A 25,987-nucleotide genomic window follows, 5' to 3' on the forward strand; every position below is an offset into this window, starting at 1 on the left:
TTGTGTTTTTTCCAGTTTTCTTCCTGTAATTGATTTCTAGTTTCATACTATCATCATTAGAATATATGCTTGATAAAATTTCAGTGTTCTTACATTTGCTGAGCCTTCTTTTGAGGCCTAACATGTGATCTATCCTGGAGAATGTTCCATGAACACTTAGAAAGAATGTCAATTCTGCTCTTTTTGGATGGAATCTTCTGTAGATATCTATTAAGTCCATCTGATCTAATGTGACATTTAAGGCCACTGTTTCCTTATTGACTTTTTTGTCTTGATTGATGCCAGTGGGGAATTAAAATACCCTGCAATTACTGTATTACTGTCATTTTCTCTATCTATCAACATTTGCTTTATATATTCAGATGCTCCTATATTAGGTGCATATATATTTATGAGTGTTATATCTTCTTGTTAATTGATACCTTTATCATTATTTTAATGCCCATCTTTTCCATTCCTATAGACTTTGTTTTAAAGTCTTTTTTTTTCTGATATGAGTATTGCCACCTGGGATTACTTTTTGTTTCCATTTGCTTGGAATTTATTTTTCCATCCCTTCACTTTCAATTTGTGTGTGTCTTTAGCTCTGAAGTGACTTTCTTGTAGGTCACATACAGATGGGTTTTGTTTTTTATAATCAATTTAACCACCTTATGTCTTTTGCTTAGAGCATGCAATCCATTTATATTTAATGTGATTATTGGTAGATATGTACTTATAGCCATTTTGTTGCTTGTTTTTGTAATTTTTCTGTGCTCTTTTCTTCCTTTTTCTGTCTCTTCCCTTGTAGCTTGATGATTTTATTTAGTATCACATTTGAATTTCTCTGTTTTTTGTGTTCCTATTGTAGGTTTTAGATTTGTGTTTATCATGAAGTTTATCTATATTTATATCTGTATCTATGTCTATATTTATATTTTTCTTAAACTGATAGTCATTTAAGTTTAAACACATTCTAAAAGCTTTATATTTTTTACTCTCTGCCTCCATATGACTTTTTATATTTTGATTTCATATTTTACATATTTATGTGTATACATTAACTGTTTATTTTAGTTACAGTTATTTTTACAATTTCTGGCTTTTAACCTTTGTACTGGCTTGTTTAACTGGTTGATCCATTGCCTTTATTACTTTTACTACATATTTAGCTTAACCTGTGGGATTTTTTCCCATCAAATATTTTCTTATTTTTTGTTCAAGCTCTTTTTGACACTAACGTAAGACCCTTTAACATTTATTACAAGGTCAGTTTAGTGATGATAAACTGTTAGTTTTGTCTTCTTTGGGAAACTGTTTATTCCTCCATCAATTCTGAATGATAACCTTGCTGGGTAGAGCATCCTAGGTTATAGGTATTTTTCTTTTCACACTTTAAATATATTATACCATTCCCTTCCAGCCTGCAATATTTCTGCTGAAAAATCAGCCAATAGACTTATGGGTGTTCCCTTGTATGTGACTCTTTGTTTTACTCTTTCTGGCTTTAAAATTATCTCTTTATCTTTAATTTTGCCATTTTAATTCGATATATCTTGATGTGAGTCTCTTTGGGTTCATCCTGTTTGGTGCCTCCTGTATTTAATCCATGTTTCCTGTATTTGGAGGTCTGTTTCTTTCTTTGGGTTAGTAACACTTTCAGCCATTATTTCTACAAATACATTTTCTGTCCCTTTCTCTTTCTCTCCCTCTTCTGGGACATTTATAATGTAAATGTTAGGATAATTGTTTTGTCCCAGAGGTCCCTGAATCTATCCTCAGTTTTTTTCTTTTTGTTGTCCTGATTAGTTTATTTCCATTATTCTATCATCCAATTCTCCTATGTGTTCTTCTGTATCATTTAATCTGCTGTTAATTCCTTCTAGTGTATTTTTCATTTTATTTATTGTATTTTTCAGATTTCATTGCATCTTTTTTAATATTTTTGAATTTGTTATAGAAGTTCTCACTGTGTTCCTTTATTATTTTCCTCAGTTAAGTGAGCAATTTTATTACTATTTATTTGAACACTTTATCAGGTAAATTATTCATCTCCATTTCATTAGGGTCTTCTTTTCTGTAGTTTTAATCATTCTTATATTTATAACATATTCCTCTATCTTCTCATTTTATTTGACTTTATCTGTTTGTCTCCATGAACTTAGGCAAAACTCTTACCTATCCTGGTCTTAAAGGGATGTCCTTTTGTGTGAGCATCCTTATGTGGTCTGTGTGTGCCCCATGGCTTTGGTGGAAGAGTTGGATCTGAACTGACCACAGGCTGCTCCTTCTCCCTCAATATGTTGGCAGCTGCAGTCTTTGTGGGAGATAGAGCTAGAGCTGAACAGCTAGAGCTGGAGCCAAGAGTGAGCCAGGGCTTCTCCCAGGCCAACTGGTGATTACCACCTTATAAGGAGGCAGGGCTGGGATCCAAGAGACTAGAGCATGAGCCCTAAGAAAGTTGAGCTTCTCCCAATTGATAGGGCTGTCTTTTGCCTTATTTGGGGGTATACCCAGGGTGTGTGTGACTGAAGAAGCACTTCTGAGCTGGCTTTCTTTTCCCCAGGGGTACATAGGTGCAATGGCACTGTTGGTCTCTGCCTTGGGAAGAGGTGGGGTTGGGGCCCATGGAGTTGGAACCAACTGCACTTCTGATCTGGTTCTGCTTTTCCCTGATATGTTCACATGTTATGGCAATGGTGGTTTCCTCCTTAGCAAGGAGTAGTACCAGAACAAGAGGAGATTAATAGAAACCTAATACAGGATGGAGGGGGGCAAGCTGAGATAGTCCTGGCAGGCCAGCCAGAACACTAGGCAGTTTTCAGTCTGCTGCCTCTGCACTGCAAGTGGGAACAAGCAAATTTTTGCATGCACTCTTAAGAACAGAGTCTTAGTTTCTTATAGTCCTCTGGTAAGCCTCAGTTTTTAAAGACTAGCTAACCAGGTTTGTCTTTTCAGTGCTGGAACTCAGGTCTTGGGTGCCTAATATGGGGACCAAAACTCTTACTCCTTAGGGAGGATCCCTGAGTCTGTAGTATCCCCTTCCTCTGAGACTCCTATTAGGGGTGTGGATCCTGAATAGACTACTCCCCAACCTCTCTTACTAGACTCCATGTGGTTCTTTACAGCTTTGATTGTAGAAAAGCCATTCTCCTTCTCCTACTCTTTAGGTTGTCCTCAGTGTGAGTTTCTCTATATGTAGTTTTAGTTTTGATATGTTTTTTGGAGGAGGTGAGTTCAGGGTCTTCCTACTCAGCCATCTTGATCCTGCCTCTATATGTGAGTATCTTATGGTGATTTTGATTTGCATTTCTAATATGACTAGTGGTGTTGAGAATCTTCTCATGTGTTTACTGGCTGTTTGCATATCTTATTTAGAGAGATATCTATTCAAACCTTGTGCTTATTTTTTTAATTGGGCTGCTTGTTTATTTGGTTTTGAGTTGGAATGGTTCTTTATTCTACATACTAGTCACTTATGAGTTATATGATTTGTTAATAACCAGTAAGCTATTTATTCCACAAGTTGCCTGTTCATTCTTCAAATATTTTTTTTCTTTTTCTCCAACTTTCTCCTCTTCTTTGTGGCCTCTAATTGCATTTATATTAGCTGCTTCCAGTTGTCCCAAATCATAATGGTACTCTTTTCATCTTTTTCTCTGTTTAATTTTGTATATTTTCAATTTCTATAACTCTAAATTCACTAATATTTTCTTCTGGAATGCCAATTTTTCTGAGAATGTCATCAAGTGTATTTTCTGTCTCAGACAAAAACAAAATCTCCAGATTATCTCCAAATATTCAACTTGAGTCTTTTTCTCATTTTCCATATATCTACTTAACATGTTCAATCTTTCTTCTATTTTCTTGTCATATGGCATGTAATTGTAAGAACTGTTTTAATATCCTGTTCCAGTAATTATATGTGTCATATCTGTATGAATTTTGATAGATCAATTTGCCTTCCCATTATGTGTCCTATTTTCCTACTTACTTTCAAACATGGTAATTCTTTTTATTGCTTATCAGATACTGTTCACTTTACCTTGTTTAGTTCTGTATATTTCTGTAGGTTTACAAATATTTTTGACTTTTGTGTTTTGGATGCAGTAAGTTACTAGAAAATAATGTGACACTTTTGAATTTTTCCTTTAAAATTTATTTGGCAAGGCAAGTGCAGAATTTAATTTGAGGCTATTTTACCCATTAATGAAGGAAATTCCTTCTGAACATGCTCTTCAATACCAAGTGAAGCTTGAGGTGTTCCAATCTGACTTATATTCCAAGACATTTTGCCCTATATGAATGATGGGTTATATTTCCTTTAATACTTTCAAGTAATTATTTCCTTAGCCTTTGTTAATTGCCTGACAAGCATATACTGAGAAATCTTCTGCTGAGTAACTGAGGGTTATGCCAAACAGATTTCTGTTCCAGATTGTGAACTATGCTGTGAAAAATCTTGTTTTTTAATCCTGGTGCTATATATGCTAACAGTATGTCTCTGGGCAAGTTACATATTATCTTTGTAACTGTGTTATATCATATGAAAAATAGGGTAATAATAATGCTTATCTCATAGGATTACTCTCATGATTGAATTAGTTAATATATGTGAAGGATTTAGAGAATGGCCTGGTACAATTTTAATTCTTTATATGCTTTTATCATTATGAAATGTTGTGTATCCATTAAAATAATATTTTAAAAGAACATTTAGCATGTTAGAAAAGTCCTGTAATATAATGTCATGTAAAAAGCCAATATGTAGAGTTGTATATACAGTATGATCCCAATTTTGTGTTACAGGTTTTGATATTCACCAAAAGAAAAAAAGAGTTGGAAGGATATAGAGCCAAACGTTAGAGTCCTTATGAATATAAATATGTGCTAAAGCTTTTTTCACTTTTATTCAAAGCTATATTTTCCAAATTTCCCACAGTGAATATCTTTTTCTTTTACATGTAGATATATTCAAATTTTAATTAGACAACTAATACATGAATGCTTTCTTATAGTAAAAGATTTAAACAATATGTAAGAATATTTAATTGTGGTTCTTAAAATCAGAATCACTGGAAACTTTGTGTAAAATATAGATATTAGGCCCCTCACCTCACAGACTCTGATTCATTAGAACTGCAGGTGGGTCATGGAAATCTGTATTTTGTGAACCACCCAAGTTATTTTGGTGTATATGGACAGTGCTTTGAAAAATAATGCTATGGAAAAACACAGAAATTTTCTCTTTAACAAACACTACACACTTGAGTTCCCTCCCCTTTAGAAACACATTAGTTTTGCAATCAGGAGAAATAAACAAGTTGGATACCCACAGCAAGAAACCATAGATAATATATGTAGAGTCAAAGTTATATTTAAGTAATACTAAATTTAATTAATACTTCAGTAATTTGCTGACAAACTTGGCAGCTTTTAGCTGCATTTAGTTTCACTCATTCACAGAACAATATAAATAAATGTTGAAATTAGAGTAACAATGGCTACAAATTATAATTGGATATATTCCAAGTGCTTTGAGATGTGAATTTTATGTCACTTCTAATTGCATCATGTCAATGCTCTACTTAAAAGACTTCAGTGGCTCCCTGAGAGAAAATTCCCATCATGATATTTAAACTCTACAGTCTCCCTATGGATTCTTTATAAGAAGTTCCCATCTCCTTATTCAACCTCATTTTCCAATAATCCCAAGAAGAACCTTGTCAGGAAAAGCTTCTTAGGAAAAATGAATATGTTATATTCATTTTCTACTCATTGGATTTTCTCCTATAGTCAGCACACTGAATCCTTCCACCACTTCCAAGATATCTAATCCTTAAGGTACAGCACAAGGCCTCTGCAGATGCTTTAACCCTTCTCTCTCTTTTGAAAGCCACAGTACATTTCAAAATCTCTTAATAGATGTAAATTAAAAAGACATGGTCCCTGCTCTCACAAGAACTCAAAATTTAGTAGACCAAACACATCATTATTTATGTTTGGTGAATATATCTCACCTCTTTGGCTAAATCCAGGAAAAGGTGAATATATATATATACATACATATATATTACAAGCAGTCTTCAGAAACATTATTCTCAGTATTCAGTCATACTTTCCATTATTATAGTTGTAAATATAAAAGTGGATATATAAGATTTAAAAGACTGACTAAATACGCTATGCAAAGCGATATTATAAAATTTATTTGCCTATTTCTTTAATGTTTAAAAAGTTTTCCCATCTACATGATTCTTTTAAACAATGTCTATATGGGAAAACATGAGTTCTGTTTAGTTCTGGTTTACATACATATATGTATATATACACATATATGTTTGTAAACTTATTCTACTTTACAGACAAAAAATAATAAAAAAAGAAATAGTTACAACAGTAGTTACACATAGTTATCACAATGTGGTTGGAAACTTTCATACAAACTAGAAATTAATAATGGGAAAACACTGAAAAATTAATGAAAACATTAAAAATTAAGGGATCAAAGAAGAACTAAAAGGAAATGAAATAAGTATCTTTATACAAATGAAAACAGAAGCACAACATACCAAAAGGTATGTGATGCAGCAAAAACAGTTCTAAGAAGGAAGTTTTTAGCTATAAACACATACATCAAGAAAATGAGGAAATTTCAAATGCACAACCTAAATTTGTACTTTAAGGAGCTAGAAAGAGAAAAATGAACTAAACCCAAAATAGCAGAAAAATGAAATAATAATGATTAGGGCAGAAATACATGAAATAGAGACTAGAAAAGCAATAAAAAAATAAACAAAACAGTTGATTCTTTGAAATGATAAACAAAATTGACAAAATTTTAGCTAGACTAACCAATGAAAAAAAAGACAGGACCCAAATCAAGAAAATTATAAATGAAAGAGAGACTATTACAACTAATATCACAGAAACTCAAAGGCTCATAAAGGGCTACTATGAAAAGTGGTACACCAACAACTGCACAACCTAGAAAAATGTATAAAATCTTAGAATCATTTAACCTACCTAGACTAAATCAGGAAGAAATAGAAAATCAGAAGAGACCAAATACCAGTATGGATTGAATTAATAATAAAAAATCTTCCAATGAAGAAAAGATGATGTATAACCAACCCAGAGCTAACATCATATTCAATGGTGAAAATTTAGATGCTTTCTTTCTAAATCAGGAACAAGACAGGGATGCTCACTTGTAGCATTCTAATTCAAGATACTACTCGAAATCCTAGGCAGAGCAATCAGGCAAGAAAAACAAAAAAGGTATCAGAATTAGAAAAGAAGAAGTAAAATTGTCTCTATTTGCAATGACATTTTTTTTGCATAAAATTCTAAAGGTTCCACACACACAAAAAAAACTGTTAGAGATAAATAATCAGCAAATATAAAAATTGTGGGGTACAAAATTAGCATACAAAAATCAGCAGCATTTCAATACACAATGAATTATTTTAAGAAGAAATTTAAGAAATCCCATTTCAATAATAACAGAAAATTAAATATATTTAACCAAGGAGGTCAAACATCTCTATACTGAAAACTATAGGCATTGGTTAAAGAAATAGAAAAAGAAGATTTAAAAAAATGGAAAGCTATCCCATGCTTTTGGATTGGAAGAATCAGTATTCTTAAAATGGTCACACTGCCCAAGGCAATCTATAGATTTAATGCAATCAATATCAAATTACCCAGGACATATTTCACAGAACTAGAACAAATCATAATAAAATTTATATGGAACCATCAAAGACCTAGAATTGCCAAAGCATTACTGAAGAGAAAGAAAGAGGCTGCAGGAATAACTTTCCGAGACTTCAGACAATACTATAGAGCTACAGTCAGCAAGAGAGCATGGTATTGGTACCAAAACAGACATATACAACAATGGAACAGAATAGAGAGCCCAGAAATGAACCCACAAACTTTTGGTCAACTCATCTTTGACAAAGGAGGCAAGAATGTACAATGGAATAAAGACAGTCTCTTCAGCAAATGGTGTTGGGAAAACTGGACAGCAGCATGTAAAGCAATGAAGCTACAACACTCCCTCACACCATACACAAAAATCAACTCAAAATAGATCAAAGACTTAAACATAAGACAAGATACAATAAACCTCCTAGAGGAAAATAGAGGCAAAACATTATCTGGCATACATCTCAAAAAAGTTCTCCTAGAACAGTCTACTCAAGCAATAGAAATAAAAGCAAGAATACACAAATGGGGCCTAATGAAACTTACAAGCTTCTGCACAGTAAAGGAAACCGTAAGCAAAACAAAAAGACAACCTATGGAATGGGAGAAAATTTTTGCAAATGAAACTGACAATGGCTTGATCTCCAGAATATATAAGCAGCTCATACAACTTAATAAGAAACAACCAAACAACCCAATCCAAAAATGGGCAAAAGACCTAAACAAGCAATTCTCCAAGGAAGACATACAAATGATCAATAGACACATAAAAAAATGCTCAATATCACAAATTATCTGAGAAATGCAATCAAAACTACAATGAGGTACCACCTCACACCAGTCAGAATGCCCATCATTCAAAAATACACAAATGACAAATGCTGGAGAGGCTGTGGAGAAAGGGGAACCCTCCTGCACTGCTGGTGGGAATGCAGTTTGGTACAGCCACTGTGGAAAACAGTATGGAGACTCCTCAAAAGACTAGGAATAAACTTACCATATGACCCAGGAATTCCACTCCTGGGCATATATCCAGAAGGAACCTTACTTCAGAATGACACCTGCACCCCAATGTTCATAGCAGCACTATTTACAATAGCCAAGACATGGAAACAGCCTAAATGTCCATCAATGTATGACTGGATAAAGAAGTGGTGGTATATTTATACAATGGAATACTACTCAGCCATAAAAACTGACAGCATAACACCAATGCAGCAACATGGATGCTCCTGGAGAATGTCATTCTAAGTGAAGTAAGCCAGAAAGATGAAGAAAAATGCCACATGAGATCGCTTATATGTGGAATCTAAAAAAAAGAAAAAACACAAGCAAAGCATAAATACATAACCGAAATAGACTCATAGACATAGAATTCAAACTTGTGGTTGCCATGAGGCAGAGGGTGGGAACGAATAGACTGGGTTTTCTAAATTGTAGAATAGATAAACAAGATTATACTATATAGCACAGGGAAATATATACAAGTTCTTATGGTAGCTCACGGAGAAAACAATGTGACAATGAATGCATGTATGTTCATGTATATCTGAAACATTGTGCTCTACACTGGTTTGATACAACATTGTAAAATGATTATAAATCAATAAAAATGTTTAAAAAAGAAATAGAAAAAGACTCACAGATAAATAGAAAGAAACCCCATGTTCATGGAATAGAAAAATTTAATATGGTATAAATGTCCATACTACCTAAAGCTATCTATAGAGTTAAGGCAATCCCTATCACAATTACAATGGCATGTTTTACAGCTGTAGAAAAAGCAATCTTAAAACTTGAATGCAACTACAGAAGATACCAAATATCCAGAGCAATTCGGAGAAAGAACAATGTGGGAAGCATAAGACCTTCTGATTTCAAGCCATATTATGAAGCTACAGCAGTTAGAAGAGTATATTTCTGGCATAAAAAACAGACAAATAAGCTAGTGGAACAGAATCAGGAACCTAATGATAAACTCATGCATATATGGTTAACTGATACTTGACAAGGGAGCCAAGTAGGAATACCTAATGGAGCAAAAATGGTCTCTTCAACAAATAGTGCTAGAATAATTAGATATTCACATGTGCAAAAATGAAATTAGACCCTACTTTACACTACTCACAAACATTAACTTAAAATGTATTAAAAACTTATATCTAAGACTGGAAAACATAAAACTCCTAGAGGAAAAAATACGGAAAAACTCTTTGTCATCAGTTTGGCAATGATTTTTTGGATATGATACAACTCAATAGCAATTATCATCAGCATTCAGTTAAAAAATGATCAAGGGTCTTGAATAAATATTTTTACAAAGAAGATATTCCAGTGTCCAACAGATACATGTAAAGGTGCTCAACATCACTAATAATTGGGAAACACAAATCAAAGTCATAATGAGATATCATCTCATGCCTGTTATAATGACTGTCATCAAAAAGACAAAAGACAACAAAACGCTGCCAAAGAAGTGGAAAAAATGAAGCCCTTGTGGACTGTAAGTATGATTGGAAGTTGGTACTGCCACTATGGAAAACAGAAAGGAGATATCTCAAAAACTAAAAATAGAACTAACATATAATTCAGCATTTCCACTTCTGGGTATGTATCAAAAAGAACACCAAATCACTATGCTGAATAGATTTATGCATGCCCCACCTCCATGTGCATTGCAGCATTATTTCCAATAGCCAAGACATAGAAACAACCTACTTTTTCATTGATAGGTGAATGGATAAAGAAATTTTTCCATCTGCAACAACATAGATGGACCGTGAGGGCACTAGGCTAAGTGAAATAAAGCAAACAGAAAAAGACAAATACCATATGATCTTACTTACGTGTGGAATATTAAAAAAAACAAACTAACAGAAAAAGAGATCAGTATTCAGTTATCAGAGGTAGAAAATGTGGAGGTGGGGAAATTGGATGAAGTGGTCAAAGGATACAAATTTCTAGTTATAGTATAAATAAGTTCTGGGAGTGTAATATACAACATGATGACTAAAGTTAACACAGCTGAATGGTATATTTGAAAATTGTTCTTTTAAGTAAAACCTAAAATTTTTCACCACAAGAAAAAAATATTTTTCTTTTGTTTTATGCATATATAAGGTGATAGATGTTAACTAAACTTGTGGCAATCACTTTGCAATACATATAAATCATTATACTGTATACCTTAAATGTACACAGTGTTGTATGCCAATTATATCTCAATGAAACTAAAAGATATAGATAGATAGATAGATAGATAGATAGATAGATAGATAGATAGATAGACAGACAGACAAAACAGAGAGTGGAAATCATTGTGTTCTCATAACCAGAAGCCCTTTCTTTGCTGTTGTTATCTTAATACTTCTTGTCCAATAAAAATAAACTTCAGAAAAATAATTCCTCTCATTTACTCTGGGCATGGAGACAGGAATGCTTATTAATACATTTATATTGTTAAACAAAACCTTGGTAAACAAAAAGGTGACACTTATGACAAATTATCTGCTGTTTAAGAAGTTTTATTAGATGTCTTTTGATCATTACAAATTATGACTCAAGAACATGGGTCTCATGTTGGCCACATTGGTCCCAGAATTTTTCAAAAATATAAAAAGTCTGCTTTTTGCAATATTATATGGGCATGAAACCCTGTAGCAATATTATAAATAAAATGTTGAGAGAGGATATCATAATTAGAGGTCTTAGAAATAATGATGAAGTCAGAGGACACCAGAACATAAGAAATTGCATACTTTGGAGCAGTCTATTCTAGGGATATTGAGAACATAATTTAGCAATAAAAATAGAGATTTACCAAAAATATTAATACCTGTTTGTTTTAGGCACCAACTGGTTGGCAAGGCAATGGTGGTAATATGAGTTTTCATTATTTATTATTGATAGTACCCCTTACAACCTGTTCAAATCTCAAGAAGTGCATTGCATATCAGAGTCAGATCACCAGTTGTCATCAAATGAGTTCCAGAGAGAGACTGTAAAAATTCTCTGCCATTTATTTATAAATATTTACTTTTTGATTCTATGTTTATATTGTTGTTATTTTTTGTGGATTTTTTAAAATGCTAACATATATCTCCAGAATTAAGGAGGCTAGAGGAATTCTGTAAAAAGAGAATGTTATAAGAAGATGATAAGTGTGCCAACTGAATGTTCATGGATAGAGAAGAAAGTAATGTTATCATTTAGAGATTAGACACTTTTAGGGAAGCAGCTGAAAATGAGACTGTACATTTAATTCTTTTGAAAGGGTCTGATGCATGGACACAAAATATGCTGAGGTAACTCTCTAAAAAGCAGAGGTGAGAGGATAGTCATGGCAAAAATTAAGCCAGGAAAGCTGGCTTGGTTTTGAATAGGGTCTGTAATGATTGCAGGAAATTAAGAGAGAATCAATTGAGCTAGAGAGCAAGGACATAAAATTCTAAGAATAGACAAGTCAGGAACTAGCCCATGGTAAGTCTAGGAAGTGAGACAGAGACTGGCTAGCAAAGACTAGATCTTGAGAAATTACCCTTATGAATTGAGTCAAAATTGCCACCAGAAATAGGATCTACTGGTGACATCTTACTAAAGAAAATAAACTGTTCACAACAAGAAGATACAAAATATTTGTAAGACATATTTGTAATATTTGTAAATATTTGTAAAATATTTGTAAGACATTTGTAAGACAACTTCCACGAGCTAGACACTGTGCTGAGTGATTTGCATGCATTATTTCATATAATCCTCACAAGTATTCTGCAAAATGAACATTATTATGAAAAATGTGTTTCACCCAATACCAAAATTAATGCTCATGCTTTTTTACTAAGCTACCTCTCTAATCTCTCCAGATGGGAAAGATAAATGGTTAGAAACAGTAGTTGAGAGAGTGACTAAGAATATTGTCTCAGAAGAGTGAAATGGATTATGACTTATCCAAAATTTACATATCTCAACATAATAAAAGCTATATATGACAAACCTACAGCCAGCATAGTACTCAACAGTGAAAAACTCAAAAGCTTCCCTCTAAAATCTGGGACAAGAAAAGGATGCCCACTATCACCACTCCTATTCAACATAGTCCTGGAAGTCCTAGCCACAGCAATCAGGCAAGAGAGAGAAATAAAAGGGATCCAAATTGGAAAGGAAGAGGTAAAATGTCAGTATACACTGATGACATGTTACTATATATAGAAAAACTTAAAAGGTCCACACAGAAACTACTAGAGCTGATTGAAGAATTCAGCAAGGTAGCAGGTAACAAGATTAACGTTCAAAAATCAGTTGCATTTCTTTACATTAATGATAAATCAACAGAAAAAGAAAGTAAAGAAACAATCCCCTTTAAAATAGCACCCAAAGTAATAAAATATCTGGGAATAAATCTAACCAAGGAGGTGAAATAATTATACACAGAAAACTATAAAACATTGATGAAGGAAATTAAAGAAAACTTTAAAAAGTGGAAAGATATCCCATGCTCTTGGATTGGAAGAATCAATATTGTTAAAATGGTCACACTGCCCAAGGCAACCTACAGATTTAATGCAATCCCTATCAAATGACCCAGGATATATTTCACAGAAATAGAACAAATCATAATAAAATTTATATGGAAACATCAAAGACCTAGAATTGCCAAAGCATTACTGAAGAGAAAGAAAGAGGCTGGAGTAATAACTCTCCCAGACTTCAGACAATACTATAGAGCTACAGTCAGCAAGACAGCATGGTATTGGTAGAAAAACAAAATTTAAATTAGGATGTTTACAGGCTGAATTATGTCTTGACAAAATTCATACGTTCAAGTTCTAACCCCCAGTATCTCAGAATTCAACCTTATTTGAAGATACTCTTTAAAGTGGTAATTAAGTCAAAATGAGGTTATTAGTGCACAGCCTGATTTCATATGAATGGTGGCTTTATCACTGAGGAAATTAGGATATAATACAGATAGTCACAGAAGGAAGACCATGTGAACACACAGGGTGGAGATGGTTATCTATAAGCCAAGGAGAGCAATCTCAGAAGAAACCAACACTGTTGATCCCTAGATTTCAAATTATCAGCTTCCTCAATCAAGTGAGACAATTCCTCAATATATATTTCTGTTATTTCAGTCACACAGTCTATAGAACTTTGTTATGCAGCCCTAGAAATACACAGGAAATACTTAAGGTCACAGCCATCTTTGAAATGAAAGAGCTGAAAAGATATATTTTTCAACTTAAAGAATATTATTCCCTAATTCCTCTCAAGTCATTTTGTTCTATTTTTAAAATTAATTATTCTATATTATACTAGTTGACTCTGTAAATACCTTAAATACTTTTGAAAATAGGAAGGTATAAAAAAGAAAAAGTTATTTAATAGTATAATAAACAGGCCAGAATTTAAATAACTGTAAACACCTTTTATATTTGTCATAGATTCCCCCAGTAGGCAGTTATATAAAGAGTGAAAATTTCTTAAATAACGTGTTTTAATGTAAACAGTACAAGGGAAATTTTATCTTACCAATTTTTCAAGGTAGACATAGCATGGACCAATGAATAAGGTAACAAACCTGTCAAATATAAGTTTTAGTTCAGTTGGTACACTGTGGCTCAGAAGTCTTGGCAGAGACTTAGAAAATGAGTTATTCTTGTTAGTAGATAAAAGCTTATTGGGAAATATATATTTAGAAAAGTTTTTAAATGCCTGTTTATTACTACTTTACAATAGCAAAACACTAGAGTTGATAAAGTATTTTCTTACAGTAAATAATACTTCCAAAACCATATTTGAGTAATAATTGAGCAGTTTATTAAAAAGTTAAATGCATAATAACCATATGATTCAGAATTCCCACTCTTAGGTGTTTACCCAAAGGCTGTAGCAACTTAAGTTCATACAAAGACTTGTATGGAAATATTCATAACAGCTTTGTTTATAACTGCCAAAAATATTCAAATGTCCATTGATCAGTCAATGGATAAACCAACTGTGTTATATCCATAGAATAGAATACTGCTTGGCAATAAAAGGAATTATCTCCTGATACATAACATGGGTAAGTCTCAAAAAAGTGCTATGCTAAATAAGCCAGACACAAAACAGGTTATACATACTGCATGATTCAATCTTTAAACAAACTGTAGGACAGAAGAAAATAATAGTCAGTAGTGGAAAGTGTATCGAAGTTTGCATAAGTCTTGCTATGAGGGTGGAGTGTTGACTGAAAAGCAGATAAGATATATTTTAGATAATGTTTTATATCATGATTGTGGAGATGGTTACATAACTAAGCATATTTTTAACTCATCAAGATATACAATAAAAAGAGGTAAATTTTATTTTATGTAAATTATATCTCAATAGCTATTTTAAATAAATATTAAATAGCCCTGCACAACAGTTACTTTATTCTCCAAGATTCAAGATATGAAGAATAACACAGTGGTAAGTTCCCTGGGTTATCTTTTTTCTCCTATATTCCATATTTGGTACTGGAGTATTTGACAACTCAGAAACATCAACAAGGGCAGATGAAAAAAACCTGCTCTCTCTAGGTAAAAGACCAGGAAAGGATGACCTGCCAAGACAGTAACATTTTGATGATATGTCCCCATCTAACTATAACAAGTGCATTGTCCCCTCTCCCACAGTTTGAAGGGAGGCCAGTTTTGAATCTGGACCTCCATCCTCACTTAGCAGCAAGCACACACCCCTCCCCTTCTCTGGATGATGTCAGAGGCCAAATAAGGAGCCTAAAATTCACTCCCCCTTGGTGGTGAGGAAGCATCCTTGCTTCTCTCTGTAAGTGGAAGATAAGTGGGGAGTATGGGCTTCTACTCCTGCCCAGTGATCATCAAGATTTTTCTCTCCCATATAATGTCAAATGGAAGTGAAAGCTGACTGGAAAACCTAGACTTCTCCTCACACCTGGCAATAATGAGACAGTGCTCTCTTCTTCTGCCATGTATGCAGTGTGAGAGGAGTTCTGTTCAAATACATGGTTCAAATAGGGTTCATAATCTCAATAATTGCAATGTGCAGGTTACAACTGAAAATCTTTCATCATATTAAGAATGATAAAAATCTCAACCTGAATGAGAAAAAACAATCAACAAATGCCAACCCTAAGATGACAGAAATGTTGGAATTACTGCTAAGAATTATAAAGCAACCATCATAAAAGTGCTTCAATGAGCAATTAAAAAATAAGGATAATCATAGTTGTATGACTTGCTCTTTATCATACTGAAATGCTGAGACTACAGCTTTCATCTCTTGACTCACAACTTTACCACAAACATGAAACCTAAAATAAATCTTAATAAATAAATAAATCTTACCAATCCTTTAATAAATTAATTTGATATGTTATTAAAATTAGTAGATTATTTTCAAAAAGAAAAGTTTTGGTGTGTCTAAATTTAAATTTGTGAATGAGAGCATAAGTCTGAAAATTGGCATATTTCCATAAATTTACTTAAATGTATACTTGCCTTTTCTCCACTAATAGACTATAAGTTTCTTGAGGGCAGATACAATCTCTCTATATTTCTATATTTCCTTTAGTGACTAAAACAGTGCCTGTAAAATGAGTGTTCATTGTGTTTATTGACTACAATCAATATATTTATTATATTTTATGACAGGTTAAGATAGTATTTACTTGCTATAGGCTGAATGTTTGTGTACCCCCAAGATTCATATGTTGAAATCTTAATCCCCAACGTGATGGTATTTAGAGGTTGAGGCATTGGGAGGCAATTGAATTTGGATGAGGTCATGGAGGTGAAGCCCCCATGATGGGATTGGTGACCCTATAAAGAGGGGAAGATGCCAGAGCTTTGTCTTTTCAGTATATGAGATTATAACAAGAAAGCATCCATTTGCAAACCATAAAGGGGTCCTCTCCAGACACCAAATCTGTCAGTACCTTGACTTTTGACTTCATAGCCTCTAGATCTGTGATAAATAATGTCTGTTGTTTAAACCATCCAGTCTATGGGAACTTGTTATATTAACCTGAGCTAAGGCTCTACCCCATATCAAAACAAGTAAACTCAGTAAAAATTTGGAAAATTAGGAATTATTCCAAAGTAGGGAAGCAACTGGCTGATTAAATTATTCACCTCTATTATAGCACAATGTAGACACAATGATAAAATACATCCTTTTAGCATAAACAATTTGAATAATAACATGAATATTACATGAATTATATGATCCTTTGCAATGTGTATCAGCCATCACAAACATTTTACAAATTTTAAATTAGGTAAATTGTTGTCAAAACTATATATATTAATGTTTTTACACATAGTCACAAGCCATTAGAACTGAAAAAGTCTTTGCTATAGCATAGCCTAACTTTTCATTTCACAAATTAGAAAACTCAAGACTCCCAAAATGATGTGGTTTGCCTACATCACACAGTCTGTGAGAGAGGGCTGCATTAGGAGTAACATCTCCTGGAACACACACAAAGATTATTTCCATGAGCGTTGGAATCTTTACTTTAAAAAAAATGAGAAAAGAATAATATCTATTTGAGGGTAACATGTCGGGTTAATACAACAAAGCAAAACTCAGGTCAAATGGCTTCATTGGAGAATTCTACCAAACATTTTAAGGAAAATTTAGACCAATCTTACTCAGATTCTTGCAAAAATGTGAAGAAAACACTTCTAAATCCATTTTTTATGACCAGCATTACTCTGATACCAAAGCCAGACAAAAACTCTACAGAACAGATTCAGTGACACTTCTATCAAAATCCCACTGGTGCACTTTGTAGAGATTTTTAAAAATGTGTCCAAAATTCCATATGTAATTTGACTAATGTAATTGAAAGCAAAATTAGGGAAATATTTGCATAACCATATTTATTGCAGTATTATTGACAACATCCAAGATATGGAAATAACCCAAATATTTATTGATGGATAAATGGATTAAGAAAAATTAGAATGTACATATATACATAAAACAGAATATTATTCAGCCTTGAAAAAAAATAGGAAGTCCTGTCACATGCTACAAGAATAGCCTTGAGAACGTTATGCTAAATGAAATAATCTGATCACAAAAAAATACTTTATGATTCCACTTTTATGAGGTATGTAAAGGAATCAAACTCATAGAAACAGATAGCAAAATTGTGGCTTCAGGGCCTGGCAGAGGGGAGGAAATGAGGAATTTTTGCTCAACACACATAGAATTTCAGCTTTGGAAGAAGAAAATATTCTGGAGAACTGTTTTACAACAATGAGAATGTAATTTAACACTATTAAACTATTCACTTAAAACAGTTGAAATGGTAAAAAAAAAAATGCCACAGAAATCATAATATTGAAAATACAACCACACTGGTTCAGAGATGTATATATAAAAAGTAAGAGATGAGAAAAATTCTACCTCTGTACCTATTAATATTTTAGTATTTAAATATATCATAAATGAAATATTATAAATCAATGGATAAAGAGAATTTATTCATAAATTGTACTGTAGCTTTAGTAATGTTTTAAAAAGTGAGCAACAAATCTTAACTGCCAATTCACCAAAGATACACAGATGGCAAAGAAGCATAGGAAGACATGCTTGGTATCCTGTATCATTAGGGAACTTCAACATGCAGCAACGAAATCCCACTACACACCTATTACAATGGCTAAAATCCAAAACAAGACAATGTAAAATGTAGTAAGGACATGGAGTGATAGAAACTCTCATTGTTAAATGATAAAAAAGAAAGTTGGCAGTTTCTAACAAAGCTAAACGTAATTTTACCATACCATCCAGAAGTTGAGCTCTTATTTACCCAAATAGTTGAGAATTTAAGCCCATAAAAAATCTAAACATGAAAGTTTCTAGAAGCTTTACTTATAATTACCCAAACTTGAAAGCAATCAAGATGTCTCGATAGGTGAGTGGATGAACAAACTATAATACATCAATACAATAAAGTACTAGTTAGCAGTAAAGGGAAATTAGCTAACAAACCACAAAAAGACATGAAAGAACCTTGAAACCATATGGCTGAGTGAAAGCAGTCAACCTTAAAAGGCAGCAGTAATGTGTGATTCCAATCACATGACATCCTACAAAAGGCAAAATAATATAGATAATTAAATGATCAGTGGTTTCCTAATATTAGGGAGTGAAGGGAAGGGAGGATGAATAAATAGAGCACAGAGCATTTTTAGGGCAGTGAAACTATTCTGAACAATACTGAAAATGATGGATATATAACAGTATTCATTCATCAAATCCTACAGAACTGCACAACATAAAAATAAACCCTAAAAATATTATGGACTGTAGATATAGTAATAATATTAAATATATCAATTTTTAACACTTTTTTATTGATTTATAAACATTTTACAATGTTGTGTCAAATTCCAGTGTAGAGCACAATTTTTCAATTATACATGAACATATAAATATTCATTGTCACATTCCTTTCTGTGAGAGCTACCACAGATATTGTATATATTTCCCTGTGCTATACAGTATAATCTTGCTTAACTATACTACAATTTTAAAATCCCAGTCTATCTCTTCCCACCTCCCACCCCATTGGCAACCACAAATCTGTATTCTATGTCTATGAGGTTATTTCTGTTCTGTATTTATGCTTTGTTTGTTTGTTTGTTTGTTTGTTATTAGATTCCACATATAAGCGATCTTATATGGTATTTTTCTGTCTCTTTCTGGCTTACTTCACTTAGAATGACATTCTCCAGGAGCATCCATGTTGCTGCAAATGGCGTTATGTTGTTGGTTTTTATGGCTGAGTAGTATTCCATTGTATAAATATACCACCTCTTCTTTATCCAGTCATCTGTTGATGGACATTTAGGCTGTTTCCATGTCTTGGCTAACGTAAATAATGCTGCTATGAACATTGGGGTGCAGGTGTCTTTTTGAAGTAGGGTTCCTTCTGGATATATGCCTAGGAGTGGGATTCCTGGGTCATACGGTAAGTCTATTCCTAGTGTTTTGAGAAATCTCCATACTGCTTTCCACAATGGCTGCACCAAACTGCATTCCCACCAGCAGTGTAGGAGGGTTCCCTTTTCTCCACAGCCTCTCCAGCATTTGTCATTTGTGGGCTTTTGAATGATGGGCATTCTGACTGGTGTGAGGTGATATCTCATTGTAGTTTTGATTTGCATTTCTCTGATAATTAGTGATATTGAGCATTTTTTCATGTGCTTTTTGATCATTTGTATGTCTTCCTTGGAGAATTGCTTGTTTACGTCTTCTGCCCATTTTTGGATTGGGTTGTTTATTTTCTTATTGAGTCATATGAGCTGCTTATATATTCAAGAGATCAAGCCTCTGTCGGTTTCATTTCCAAATTTTTTTTGCCCATTCCGTAGGTTGTCTTTTTGTTTTACTTATGGTTTCCTTTGCTGTGCAGAAGCTTGTAAGTTTCATTAGGTCCCATTTGTTTATTCTTGCTTTTATTTCTTCTAGGAGAAAATTTTTGTGATGTATGTGAGATACTGTTTGGCCTATATTTTCCTCTAGGAGGTTTATTGTATCTTGTCTTATATTTAAGTCTTGATCCATTTTGAGTTTATTTTTGTGTATGGTGTAAGGGGGTGTTCTAGCTTCATTGCTTAACATGATGCTGTCCAGTTTTCCCAACACCATTTGCTGAAGAGATTGTCTTTTTTCCATTGTATATTCTTGCCTCCTTTGTCAAAGTAGAGTTGAACAAAAGTTTGTGGGTTCATTTCTGAGCTCTCCATTCTGTTCCATTGGTCTACATGTCTGTTTTTGTACCAATACCATGCTGTCTTGCTGACTGTAGCTCTATAGTATTGTCTGAAGTCTGGGAGAGTTATTCCTCCAACCTCTTTCTTTCTCTTCAGTAATGCTTTGGCAATTCTAGGTCTTTTGTGGTCCCATATAAATTTTATTATGATTTGTTCTATTTCTGTGAAATATGTCCTGGGTCATTTGATAGGGATTGCATTCAATCTGCACATTGCCTTGTGCAGTGTGACCATTTTAACAATATAGATTTTTCCAATCAAAAAGCATGGGATATCTTTCCATTTTTTAAAGCCTTCTTTAATTTCCTTCATCAATGGTTTATAGTTTTCTGTGTATAATTCTTTCACCTCCTTGGTTAGATTTATTCCCAGATATTTTATTACTTTGGGTGCTATTTTAAAGGGGATTGTTTCTTTACTTTCTTTTTCTGTTGATTCATTGTTAGTGTAAAGAAATGCAACTGATTTTTGAATGTTAATCTTGTAAACTACTACCTTGCTGAATTCTTCAATCAGCTCTAGTAGTTTTTGTGTGGACCTTTTAAGTTTTTCTATATATAGTAACATGTCGTTGGTGTATACTGACATTTTACCTCTTCCTTTCCAATTTGGATCCCTTTTATTTCTTTCTCTTGCCTGATTGCTGTGGCTAGGACTTCAAGGGCTATGTTGAATAGGAATGGTGATAGTGGGCATCCTTGTCTTGTCTCAGATTTTAGTGGAAATCTTTTGAGTTTTTCACCAATGAGTATTACGCTGGCTGTAGGTTTGTCATATATAGCTTTTATTATGTTGAGATACGTTCCCTCTATACCTACTTTGGTGAGAGTTTTTTCATAAATGGGTGTTGAATTTTATCAAATGCTTTTTCTGCATATATTGAGATGATCATGTGGTTTTTGTCCTTTCTTTTGTTGATGTGATGTGTTACATTGATTGATTTGTGTATGTGAAACCACTCTTGTGTCCCTGGGATGAACCCCACTTGGTCATGATGTACAATCTTTTTTATGTGTTGTTGGATTCTACTTGCTAATATTTTGATGAGGATTTTGGCATCTATGTTCATCAGTGATATTGGCCGATAATTCTCTTTTTTTGGTGGTGTCTTTGCCTGGTTTTGGTATGAGGGTGATGGTGGCTTCACAGAATGAGTTTGGGAGTATTCCCTTCTTTTCAATCTTCTGGAAGAGTTTGAGAAGGACTGGTATGAGTTCTTCTTTGTATGTTTTGAAGAATTGCTCAGTGAAGGCGTCCAGTCCTGGACTTTTATTTGTAGGGAGATTTTTAATTGCTATTTCAAGTTCATTTCTAGTGATCGGTTTGTTCAAGTGGTCAGATTCTTCTTGATTCAGTCTTGGTGGACAGTATTTTTCCAGAAACTTGTCCATCTCCTCTAGGTTATCCAGTTTGGTTCCATATAGTTTTTCAAAATATTATTGTACCATATTCAGAATTTCTATTTTATTTGTTGTAATTTCTCCATTTTCCTGTCTTATTTTTCTAATTTGTGCGCTCTCTTTTTTCTTCTTTGTGAGTTTTGCCAGAGGTTTGTCGATTTTATTTACTTTTTCAAAAAAACAGCTTTTGGTTTGGTTGATTTTTCTCTGTGGTCTTGTTAATCTCTATTTTATTTATTTCCTACATAATCTTTATAATTTCCTTCCTTCTGCTTCCTTTTGGGGATTTTTGTTCTTCTTCTAAATCATTCAGCTGATGGGTTAAATTGTTTATTTGAGATTGGTCTTCTTTTTTGAGGAAGGCCTGTATCGCTATAAACTTCCCTCTTAGCACTATCTTTGCTGTGCCCCATAGATTTTGAGTGGTTGTGCTTTCATTGTCATTTGTGTCAAGGTATTTTCTAATTTCAGCTTTGATTTCCTCATTGACCCATTTTTTTAAAATAACATATTGTTTAATCTCCATGCTGTCATTTTTTTCTTCTTTGTTTCTCTGTTGTTGATTTCTAGTTTCATGGGATTGTGGTCAGTAAGAATGTTTGAGATAATTTCTATCTTCTTAAAAGTGTTGAGGTTTTTTTTGTGGCCAAGTACATGATCAATATTGGAAAATGTTCCATGTGCACTTGAAAAGAATGTATATCCTATTTTTGGGGGTGTAATGCTCTGAAAATATCCACCAAATCTAGTTTTTCTATTGTATTATTTAATTTCTCTGTTGCCTGATTTATTTTCTGTCTGGAAGATCTGTCTAGTGATGTTAATGTGGAGTTAAAATCTCCAACTATGATTGTATTCCCATCAATATCCCCCTTTATCTCTGTTAGTAATTGTTCTATGTATTTAAGTGCTCCTATATTGGTTGCATATATATTAATGTGTGTAATATCCTCATCTTGTATCACTCCTTTAAGCATTATCAAATGTCCTTCTTTATCTTTCTTTTTTCTTAACATTTTTTATTGATTTGTAATCATTTTACAATGTTGTGTCAAATTCCAGTGTTCAGCACAATTTTTCAGTCATTGATGGACATATACACACTCATTGGCACATTTTTTTCTCTGTGAGTTATCATAACATTTTGTGTATATTTCCCTGTGCTATACAGTAATCTTGTTTATCTATTCTACATATTTGAAATCCCAGTTCTTTATGTCCTTTGTTTTAAAGTCTATTTTGTCTGAAATCAGTACTGCAGCACCTGCTTTTTTGGCTTTTCCATTTGCATGGAATATCCTTTTCCATCCTTTCACTATCATTCTATATGTGTTCTTCTCCCTAAAGTGGGTCTCTTGTATGCAGAATATTGAAGGTTTCTGCTTTATTATCCAGTCTGCACTCTATGTGTTTTGACTGGGGCATTTAGTCCATTAGCATTTACAGTAATTAATGATAGATGAGCGTTTATTGCCATTTTGAACTTATCTTTGCAGTTGATTTGGTATTTCCTCTTTGTTCCTTTCTTCTTTCTTTTGTGGTTTGGTAATTTTCCTTTGTGTTATCATGGATTTTATTTAGTTTTTATGACTCCCTTGTAAGTTTTTGGCTTCTGGTTACCCTCTTTCATAAACCTATTAGCCCATTAGTATAACTTTTTATTAAACTGATAGTAACATGATCTCAAACACATCCCACTGAAAAGAAAAGATTTTAAAAAGAGACAAAAAATTGTATATTTCCCTGTCTCCCTCTCCCACTCTCAATGATTTGTATGTCTTCATTTATAAATTCGTGTTTATTTTATTTGTAATTCATGAGTTATCACCTTTCCAGTTGTGAGTTTCTCATTTCTGTAGCATCCTGCTGCTTTTGTATTTAGAGTAGGCCTTTCAATATTTCTTTTAGCATGGGTTTAGTGTTGCTAAACTATTGTAACTTTTTCTTGTCTGTGAAATTATTTATATCTCCTTCTATCCTAAAGGATAGCCTTGCTGGATAAAGTACCCTAGGCTGCATTTTCTTTTCATTCAGGACTTTGAATATATCTTGCCACTCATTTCTGTCCTGTAGTGCTTGTGTAGTGAAATCAGCTGAGAGCCTTATGGGGGTTCCCTTGTAACTCACTCTTTGTTTTTCTCTTGCTGCCTTTAGAATCATTTCTTTATCCTTGACTCTGGCCATCTTGATTATGATGTGTCTTGGTGTGTGTCTATTTAGATTCTTCCTGTTTGGGAACCTCTGAGTTTCCTGTACTTGAATATCTGATTCCTTCTTTAAGTTTGGGAAGTTTTCAGTCATGATTTCTTCAAAAACCTTTTCAATCCCCTTTGATCTTTCTTCCCCCTCTGGGACCCCTATTATGCGAAGATTGGGATGCTTTATATTATCCCATAGGTCCCTTATGGTATTTTCATTTGTTTTTATTTGTTTATCTCATAGCTGTTCTGACTGGGTGCTTTCTGTTTTCCTGTCTTCTAGGTCACTAATTCGTCCCTCTGCATTATGTAGTCGGCTTTGCATAGCTTTTATATCATTCCTCATCTCAGCCAATAAGTTTACCCATTCTACTTGGCTCTGTATAGCTTCAATTTAATTTTTGACATATTTTATATCTGTAAACACTATTTCTTTTAGTTCCTTCAGTACTTTGATCATCCTTTTTTGAAATCTTGATCTAGTAGGCTATCGATGTCTATTTCGTTGATCATTCTTTCAGGGGATTTCTCTTGTTCTTTTAATTAGGAATGGTTTCTCTGATTCTTCATCTTGCTCATACCTTTCTGGCACTGTGGTTTATGGAGTATCAGTTATCTATTGTGGTCCTTAAGGAGTTTATCTATCTAATGCCTATGTAGGAATAAGACTTAGGAAAAAAAGGAGAGAGAGAGAAAGAATTTTAAAAGAAGGGAGGAAAAAAGGTTTGAAAACAGTGTATAATGAATAATAGAAGAGGAAGTTGAGGCAGAACAGCAATCGGGTTGCGACGTCCTTTTAAAACCTTTAAAAAAAGGGAAAATATGAAAAGATGTAGTTGAAACCAGTGTATAATCAATAACAGGACATCAAAACCCAAGAGAAATAGAAATGAATTAAGAAGTAAAAATTAAGAGGGTGATAGAAAATAGAACAGGTAAAAACAGATTTTTTTAAAAAAAAGGGGGGTGGATCTGTGTTCTCCTGGAGACTGTGTGCTTTTAATGTGAAGTCTTTCTGTCTTTTTCCTGTTTTGGAAGTTCAGCTTGCTGTTTCCAGAGGCCCTCCATTGGCGCCCTCTTCTGTGCTGCTCCCAGCACCTGTCGGCAAGCAGATCGTGCCTCCTCACAACACTGGGTCAGGTGCAGCTATCCTTTGCTGTGGGCGGGCGGGTCATTGCCCCTCCCGATGCCACAGTCAGATGTTGCAGACTGGCCAGGTAGGAGGGCGAGTCGCGTCCCCTCCCAGCACCTCAGTCAGGGGCTGTGTTCCTGCCGGAAAACCAGGAGGCCGCCCGCCCTCTCCCAGCGCTGGTCACTCAGCTGCTCTGTGCTGCTGCGCACTTCACCTTGGGTTGGCGCTCCGAAGGTGGGCTTGGGGAAGACTGAGGAACAGCCTTGTCTCTGCTCTGGGTCAGAAGCCAGCTACTTGTTTGTCTTGGCGGAGCAAGTTCTCTGAGGGACCAGGATGGAAGGATCCTATCTGCCTAGGGCTGTAGACAAGTCTCAGTCTGGCCTTTGAGGCTGCTAATCCCTTAGGTGTGGATGTAGGTTTCACCCCCACCCCCAACTGGATGCTAAGCTCCGGAGGATATGGCGGCTGTGCCTGAGCCACGCCTCTCTTCCCCCAAAAACTTTCCGCGGACTTTCAGAGATGGGGGTATGCACCCTTACCCCCAGGGCACATCAAGCATGTTGTTTTATGGAGGGCCTAGGTTGTTCTGCCCTGTGCACCCACAGCCATGGCACGCAGCCCCCTGCAGTCCCCCGGGGCTGCCTCAGTGCAGCCGCTCCCATCCTCCACCTGGCTCGGGCAGAGGACCTTATCCCAGCTGCTGGCCTGCGTCTCAGGCTGGGTGTCGTGGGGACCCTCCGTGCCCATTTAACTTAGTTCTGTCGGTCA

Source organism: Camelus bactrianus, chromosome X (genome assembly GCF_048773025.1).
Source record: "Camelus bactrianus isolate YW-2024 breed Bactrian camel chromosome X, ASM4877302v1, whole genome shotgun sequence".
Classification (NCBI taxonomy): domain Eukaryota; kingdom Metazoa; phylum Chordata; class Mammalia; order Artiodactyla; family Camelidae; genus Camelus; species Camelus bactrianus.